Below are 9,704 nucleotides of genomic sequence, written 5' to 3' on the forward strand. Positions count from 1 at the left end.
AAACATCCATCGAGTCAGTGATGCCATCCAGCCATTTCATCCTCTGCTGTCCCCTCTTCCTCCTGCCCCCAGTCCCTCCCAGCATCAAGATCTTTTCCAGTGAGTCAAACTACTCCTAATATTTTTCAGTTTATGATTTTATATGTATTAAGGGATCAGTAGACTATTGTCTGAAAAGGCAATGGCATCCCTCTCCAGTACTCTTGCCTGGAAAATCCCATGGATGGAGGAGCCTGGTAGGCTGCAGTCCATGGGGTCGCCAAGAGTCGGACACTACTGAGAGACTTCACTTTCACTTTCCACTTTCATGCATTGGAGAAGAAAATGGCAACCCACTCCAGTGTTCTTGCCTGGAGAATCCCAGGGACGGGGGAGCCTGGTGGGCTGCCGTCTATGGGGTCGCACAGAGTCGGACACAACTGAAGCGACTTAGCAGCAGCAGCAGCAGTAGACTGTTGTAGCATATTCATATTTTTTACATTTAGTGTGCATGCAGAACTTATCCCCTATGTGATTCTTATTTAGAAAAATGGTTTTTGCATCAACAAATATCTTTCCCATTTAATCATTTTAAAATCACCACAGGGTGACTGGTGAAAACAATATGATTTTTTTTTTAATCTTATAAAGTTGACATATTAATGCGAGACATTTTCTTTCAGTTTAAATATGCATTTTAAATATTTGTGTGTCCAAAACATTGATATTTATATTTAAATATGACAAATTGAACATACACATATTTCTCTGCTTGCTTGATTAATTTTCACTGAAAAGACAGCAGAGGAATCAGCTGGACAAATCAGCAAGGACATAAGAACTGAGGAGAGGTTGGATGGCAGATAAAAGCTGTCAAAAAAGTTGTAGAAGATAAAAACTGGATGCAGAAAACCTGTGTTGGAGCTTTTCTACACAGTTGAGTGCCTGTGGCAGGATTAACAGCTAATCTGTGGTCTTTCCTCTAGCTTTAGGGATGCCTGAGGCTTTGACCCTTAGATAAATCCTCCTTGAAAGACTAAGTGAAGAAGGTATACCAATCTTCTGGTATACATCAGAAAGTATATATCATTCAAAATAAATGATGCTGCTGCTGAGTTTGCTCTGTACCAGGCTAAGCCCTGGTACCTGGTTGTTGCAATTATTTATTAAGTAATCTCTTACTGATGAGTAACCTGAAATTGATAAATAAGCTGTACTTGAGGAATAATGTATTAGTGATGAGACTGAGTTTCACCAGGGAATGAAAGCTAATCAAGGACCCCAGAGAGAGCTACATGACTAATGAGGTCTAAAGACACCACTGAGTATGGCTTTCCTCAGCTTCACCTCACATGATGACTTGGATTCAATGTGGAATGATAGGGACATTTGGAATCTACTCTTGAGAATCCTGAAAGATCTATTAGCTGTTGTTATACATGGTTTTCTGTCTTATATTATGTTTTAAACTGTGTAACATTGGTACCAATAATTTGGCCACCTGATGCAAAGAACCAACTCATTGGAAAAGAACCTGATGCTGGAAAAGATTGAAGGCAAAAGGAGAAGAGGGTGGCAGAGAATGAGATAGTTAGATAGCATCGGTGACTGAATGGACATGAATCAGTAAACTCTGGAAGACAGTGAAGGACAGTGGAGCCTGGTATGCTGCATTCTATGGGGTTGCAAAGAGTCAGACATGACCTAGCAACTGAACAACAACAGCAACAATATTTGATACTAGATGAATTTTATTGTGTCTCTGGGATTTGTTAACCTTGATCTAAAACCACTGTGACTTGTTCAGCAGAGTTAATGCTAAAGGCTAAAGGAAGGAAGGGAAGGCAGAGAAGCTAATTTGTGTAGCAGACCACCAGAAAATCCAACAAATTGGAAACACTGCCTTTGAAAGTAACAATAAAAAGGCTTGTCTGAAAACCTTTTAAAGAGTTCATATGTGTGCATGCTAAGTTGCTTCAGTTGTGTCCGAATTTTTGCAACCCTGTGGAAAGTAGCCCACCAGGCTCCTCTGTCCATGGAATTCCCCAGGCAAGAATACTGAAGTGTGTTGCCATGCCCTCCTCCAGGGGATCTTCTCAATTCAGGGATTGAACCTGAGTCTCCTGTGTCTCCAGCATTGGCACATGGGTTCTTTACCCACTAGGACACTTGGGAAAGTATATATATATATATATATATATATATATATATATATATATATATATATATATATACCAATATTTACATACTTCACAGGCCACTATCCTTTTCTTAACCCTAGAGAGAGCCTACAGGTTTGCTTTCTGGAAGCAGTGAATTTTGTTTACATAAAACAGTGTCTCTCCCATGGACTTCAGAAAGAAAGCTGAGACTTTGTTGGATATTGGGGCACCAGGAAGAATGAGGCACATTACTGAAAGCAGAGAATTTGTGTAGAAACTGACAGCAAGTTGTGTACTCTGATTTCCCTTTTCCGCTCCTGAAATGTAGATTTTGAGATGAAAGTAAAAATTGTAGGATAGATAAGGGACCTAGGTTTCTTGATATGTAAGAGTTTTTTCCTGAAAAGAACAAAAACAAAACAGAACAAAACAAAAAACAGCTACATCTTATGAGAACATCTCATTCTGTGATCCAAATGTTGAGGAGCCCTGCCCATGCATACAGTTTTAGTTACCTTTAGATTTGATGTGATAAAATTTTCAGATATTTGAAAAAGCATTTGATAAGATCAAAGACACCCCACTCACCCTAAATAAAGGAAGATGCTGATCAATGGAATAGAGGAATAAACTGAAGAAGTGGAAGTCATGGAGTCAATAAAATAGGGCTGGGTACCAACTAAAGAGAGAGAGAAAGGAAATCCCCAGGTTGAAGGGGAGAGGCATGCTAGGACATTTGCTCCATATTGGGCAGAGGATAATCAGCATCTTCTAGAGAAGAGAAGAGAGTAACTAAGGAGAGATTTCAAGGGAAAAAATAAAAATAGTGCAGATGATTGACCTGATGTACTTATTGGTATTAGGGTGAACTTTTAGTTGAGAGCCTGGAGATAAATTAGTGATCATTAAAAAGGAAAGGAAGCCAACAATATAATTACTTAATTATTGACTTGAGAAAAAAAAAACACAAAGTTAAAGTAAATTTCAAGCTATATTTTTAATATAGTTGTAGGATAAAGACAGTAATGTTGATTTAATGGAAACTGTAATATAGCTACAGTGAAAGGCCAAGAGACAAACATTTATTATTTACATGAGGGCACATGAAGCTCAGTCCAATACTCTATTGCAGAAAGTCCATAGATAAAATTATGATCTTATTTTTGAGAATATGGAAGCAAAAACATTGTAAATAGCTAAAAAAGTTAAAAATGGTTGTTTCAACAAGTGGGGCATAAAGATAGACGCAGTGAGGAGTGAAAAAAAGAGCTGCCTTTTTACAGTATATAGTATTGCCTTACTTGTAGAAAACATTTTACTTGATAAAACTAATAAAAAATAAATTACTGTTTAAAAAGTTAACAAATTTCTAAAAAGGAAATACTTCTAATCCTTATAGAAAAAACTTTTTTTTTTTTAACAGTTTGCTGTAAATTCTTTAACCTGTCTAGATCTAAGTCCAGTTTAACACTTAGTACCTTTAAGCTAGTTTTTAAATCAGTTTCCGTAGGTACAGAGGAGCCTGGCAGGCTACGGTCCATAGGGTGGCAAAGTGTCAGACATGACTGAAGCAACATAGCATGCGTGCACGCATATGCAGTTAGGACTTCCTAGGTGACACAGTGGTAAATAATCTCCAATTCAGGAGACAAGGGTTCAATCCCTAGGTCGGGAAGATCCCCTGAGGTTGGAAATGGCAACCCACTCCAGTATTCCTGCCTGGAAAATTCACAGACAGAGGAGCCTGGTGGGCCACACAGTCCATGAGGTCGCAAAGAGTCGGACAAGACTGAATACGCATGCATGACATGGTATGCTGCTGCTGCTGCTAAATCGCTTCAGTCGTGTCCAACTCTGTGCGACCCCATAGACGGCAGCCCACCAGACTTCCCCGTCCCTGGGATTCTCCAGGCAAAAACACTGGAGTGGGTTGCCATTTCCTTCTCCAATGCATGAAAGTGAAAAGTGAAAGTGAAGTCTCTCAGTAGTGTCCGACTCTTGGCGACCCCGTGGACTGCAGCCTACCAGGCTCCTCTGTCCATGGGAGTTTCCAGGCAAGAGTATTGGAGTGGGGTGTCATTGCCTTCTCCGATGACATGGTATACGTGCACTTTATTATTAACTGTTGGGAGGGGCTCATTAGGAGGATGTGATGGATGGTTTACCTGACAGTGGGACTGGGCAATCGGAGGCTTCCCAGCTTCTCCCTGTCCTTGGAATGTGTAATATACCTACTTTTCTTATACTAGAAGCCATTTCAAGGACTCAGACTTGAGAGAGCAATGTTGAGACTATCTGGACTGAACTCTGTCAAGATTTCTATATAAACTTTCAAAATTCTGATGGTTGTGTGGGTGGGTAGATCTTTTCATGTTGCTGCATCCAAGACAAGCCTCATCGGTAAATTTCCTGCTTATTAAAATTACCACCTACCAGTCTGGAGTGGTCTGCTTTTTGCTTCATTCTCTCTTTGACATATAGGTACAGAGGCCAGTTTATGAATCAATACACACCTCATAGTGTTGTTATGAGAAGCTAACAAAATCATACTCAGAGTTGCACAGGGCCTAGAAGAATGTCTCCATTTTGGCTTCACAAATATAGATTTGTTGTGATTCTATGTAACTTCTAATACTTGTTGTCATTGTTGTTTAGTCCCTAAGTTGTGCCAGACTCTTTTGCAACCTCATGGACTCTAGCCTATGAGTCCCATGTGCATGGGATTTCTCAGGCAAATATACTGGAGTGGGTTGCCATTTCCTTCTCAATGGGATCTTCTTGACCCAGGGATCCAATCCATGTCTCCTGCACTGCAGGCAGATTCTTTACCCCTGTGCACTCAGGGAACCCAACTTCTAATATGGAATCTTGTAAAAATATTAGTTTCCTTTCTCGTTTTATCCAACTAAGTATACACAGAACATATTTTTTCCTTTCAGTATAGAGATAGATAAAGTTTGTACAACCTTGGTGATCCTGGCATTTTGTGTGAGATAATTCTTTGCTGTCCTGGGCATTGCAGGATATTCTTGGCCTCTGCCCACTAGATACCTCTATGCTGCCCACTAGCATGACCTCCATATCTCAACAGTGACAACCAACAGTGTCTTTCAGTTCAGTTCAATTCAGTTCAGTCGCTCAGTCGTGTCCGACTCTTTGTGACCCCATGAATCGCAGCATGCTAGGCTCCCTGTCTATCACCAACTCGCAGAGTTCACTCAGACTCATGTCCATTGAGTCAGTGATGCCACCCAGTCATCTCATTCTCTGTCGTCCCCTTCTCCTCCTGCCCCCAATCCCTCCCAGTATCAGTCTTTTCCAATGAGTCAACTCTTTGCATGAGGTGGCCAAAGTACTGAAGTGTCAGCTTCAGCATCATTCCTTCCAAAGAAATCCCAGGGCTGATCTCTTTCAGAATGGACTGGTTGGATTTCCTTGCAGTCCAAGGGACTCTCAAGAGTCTTCTCCAACACCACAGTTCAAAAGCATCAATTCTTCGGCACTCAGCTTTCTTCACAGTCCAACTCTCACATCCATACATGACCACAGGAAAAACCATAGCCTTGACTAGATGAATCTTTCTTGGCAAAGTAATGTCTCTGCTTTTCAATATGCTATCTAGGTTGGTCATAATTTTCCTTACAAGGAGTAAGCATCTTTTAATTTCATGGCTGCAATCACCATCTGCAGTGATTTTTGAGCCCAAAAAATAAAGTCTGACACTGTTTTCCCTGTTTCCCCATCTATTACCCATGAACTGATGGGACCGGATGCCATGATCTCCGTTTTCTGAATGTTGACCTTAAGCCAACTTTGTACTCTCCTCTTTCACTTTCATCAAGAGGCTTTTGAGTTCCTCTTCACTTTCTGCCATAAGGGTGGTGTCATCTGCATATCTGAGGTTATTGATATTTCTCCCAGCAATCTTGATTCCAGCTTGTGCTTCTTCCAGCCCAGCGTTTCTCATGATGTACTCTGCATAGAATTTAAATAAGCAGGGTGACAATATACAGCCTTGACATACTCCTTTTCCTATTTGGAACCAGTCTGTTGTTCCATGTCCAGTTCTAACTGTTGCTTCCTGACTTGCATATAGGTTTCTCAAGAGGCAGATCAGGTGGTCTGGTATTCCCATCTCTTTCAGAATTTTCCACAGTTTATTGTGATCCACACAGTCAAAGGCTTTGGCATAGTCAATAAAGCAGAAATAGATGTTTTTTTCTGAAACTCTCTTGCTTTTTCCATGATCCAAAGGATGTTGGCAATTTGATCTCTGGTTCCTCTGCCTTTTCTAAAACCAGCTAGAACATCTGATGTTCACGGTTCATGTATTACTGAAGCCTGGCTTGGAGAATTTTGAGCATTACTTTACTAGCATGTGAGATGAGTGCAATTGTGCAGTAGTTTGAGCATTCTTTTGGATTGCCTTTCTTTGGGATTGGAATGAAAATTGACCTTTTCCAGTCCTGTGGCCACTGCGGCGTTTTCCAAATTTGCTGGCATATTGAGTGCAGCACTTTCACAGCATCATCTTCCAGTATTTGAAATAGCTCCACTGGAATTCCATCACCTCCACTAGCTTTGTTCATAGTGATGCTTTCTAAGGCCCACTTGACTTCACATTACAGGATGTCTGGCTCCTGGTGAGTAATCACACTATCGTGATTATCTTGGTCGTGAAGATCTTTTTTGTACAGTTCTTCTGTGTATTCTTGCCACCTCTTCTTAATATCTTCTTCTTCTGTGAGGTCCATACAATTTCTGTCCTTTATCAAGCCCATCTTTTCATGAAATGTTCCCTTGATATCTCTAATTTTCTTGAAGAGATCTCTAGTCTTTCCCATTCTGTTGTTTTCCTCTATTTCTTTCCATTGATTGCTGAGGAAGGCCTTCTTTTCTTTGATCACAGGATGGCCTAGAGGAGCTATTCCACGTTCAAGGTCAGGAGGGGTGGCTGTGAGGAGATACCCCTTGTCCAAAGTTAGAAGCAGCAGCTGCACTTTGCTGGAGCAGCTATGAAGAGATACAGTATCTTTAGACATTACCAAATATCCTCTAGGGGCAAAAGTAGCCACATGTTGAGAAACACTGATGCATGTCCACCTCATTTTCCCCAGTGTCTATGTATATCCCTGATTGGTGGACTTTTGATTTATTTTTTATTTTTAATTTGATAAAAAATGCTTAGTGAAGATCCTGGGTTAAAATTATTATCAAAATACTGTAATGAGCATTATTGTACACAAACACTTGATTGTATCTCTGATAATGTCCTGGGGAAAAATCAGGGCATACATAATTAAGATTCAGTTCAGTACAGTTCAGCTGCTCAGTCATGTCCAACTCTTTGCAACCCCATGAACCACAGCATGCCAGGCCTCCCTGTCCATCACCAACTCCTGGAAAACACCAAGACCCATGTCCACTGAGTCTGTGATGCCATCAAAACATCTCATTCTCTGTCATGACCTTCTCCTCCTGCCTTCAATCTTTCCCAGCATCAGAGTCTTTTCCAGTGAGTCAGCTCTTCGCTCAGGTGGCCAAAGTATTGGAGTTTCAGCTTCAACATCAGTCCTACCAAAGGACACCCAGGACTGATCTCATCTAGAATGGACTGGTTGGATCTCCTTGCAGTCCAAGGGACTCTCAAGAGTCTTCTCCAATACCACAGTTCAAAAGCATCAATTCTTCTGTGCTCAGCTCTCTTTAAAGTACAACTCTCACATCCATACATGACCACTGGAAAAGCCATAGCCTTGAATAGATGGGCCTTTCTTGGCAAAGTAATATCTCTGCTTTTTAATATGCTGTCTAGGTTGTTCATAACTCTCCTTCCAAAGAATAAGTGCCTTTTATTTTCATGGCTACAATCACCATCTGCAGAGATTTTCGGGCCCAGCAAAATAAAGTCAGCCACTGTTTCCAGTGTTTCCCCATCTATTTCCCATGAAGTGATGGGACTGGATGCCATGATCTTCGTTTTCTGAATGTTGAGCTTTAAGCCAACTTTTTCGCTCTCCTCTTTCACTTTCATCAAGAGACTCTTTAGTTCTTCTTCACTTTCTGCCATAAGGGTGGTGTCATCTGCATATCTGAGGTTGTTGACATTTCTTCTGGCAATCTTTATTCCAGCTTGTGTGGCCTCCAGTGTTTCTCATGATGAATTCTGCATATAAGTTAAATAAGCAGTGTGACAATATACAGACTTGACGTCCTCCTTTTCCTATTTGGAACCAGTCTGTTGTTCCATGTTCAGTTCTAACTGTTGCTTCATGACCTGCATACAGATCTCTCAAGAGGCAGGTAAGGTGGTCTGGTATTTCCTCTCTTTCTGAATTTTCCACAGTTTATTTTGATCCACACAGTCAAAGGCATTCGGCATAGTCAATAAGGAGAAATAGATGTTTTTCTGGAACTCTCTTGCTTTTTCCACAATCCAGCAGATGTTGGCAATTTGATCTCTGGTTCTTCTGCCTTTTCTGAAGCCAACTTGAACATCTGGATGTTCACGGTTCAAGTATTGCTGAAGCCTGGCTTGGAGAATTTTGAGCATTACTTTACTAGCGTGTGATATGAGTGCAATTGTGTGGTAGTTTGAGCATTCTTTGGCATTACCTTTCTTTGGGATTGAAGTGAAAACGGACCTTTACCAGTCTTGTAGCCACTGCTGAGTTTTCCAAATTTGCTGGCATATTGAGTGCAGCACTTTCTCAACGTCATGTTTTAGGATTTGAAAGAGTTCAACTGGAATTATATCACCTTCTCTAGCTTCATAGTGATGCTTTCTAAGGCCCACTTGACTTCATATTCCAGGATATCTGGCTCTAGGTGAGTGATCACACCATTATGGTTATCTGGGTCATGAAGATCTTTTTTGCACAGTTCTTCTGTGTATTCTTGCCACCTGTTCTTAATATCTTCTTCTGTGAGGTCCATACCATTTCTGTCCTTTATTGAGCCCATATTTGCATGAAATGTTCCTTTGGTATCTCTAGTTTTATTGAAGACATCTTTAGTCTTTCCCATTCTGTTGTTTTCCTCTATGTCTTTGCATTGATCACTGAGGAAGGCTTTCTTGTCTCTCCTTGCTATTCTTTGGAACTCTGCATTCAGATGGGTATATCTTTCCTTTTCCCCTTTGCTTTTCACTTCCCTTCTTTTCACAGCTATTTGTAAGGCCTCCTCAGACAGCCTTTTTGCTTTTTTGCATTTGTTTTTCTTGGGAATAGTCTTGATTCCTGTCTCCTGTACAATATCACGAACCTCTGTCCATAGTTCATCAGGCACTCTGTCTACCAGATCTAGTCCCTTAAATCTATTTCTCACATCCACTGTATAGTCATAAGGGATTTGATTTAGGTCATACCTGAATGGTCTAGTGGTTTTCTCCACTTTCTTTAGTTTCAGTCTGAATTTGGCAATAAGGAGTTCATGATCTGAGCCACAGTCAGCTCCTGGTCTCATTTTTGCTGACTGTATAGAGCTTCTCCATCTCTGACTGCAAAGAATATAATCAATCTGATTTTGGTGTCAACTATCTGGTGTTGTCTTTGTGTAGAGTCT

This window comes from Budorcas taxicolor, chromosome 2 (genome assembly GCF_023091745.1).
Source record: "Budorcas taxicolor isolate Tak-1 chromosome 2, Takin1.1, whole genome shotgun sequence".
NCBI classification, from domain to species: Eukaryota; Metazoa; Chordata; class Mammalia; order Artiodactyla; family Bovidae; genus Budorcas; species Budorcas taxicolor.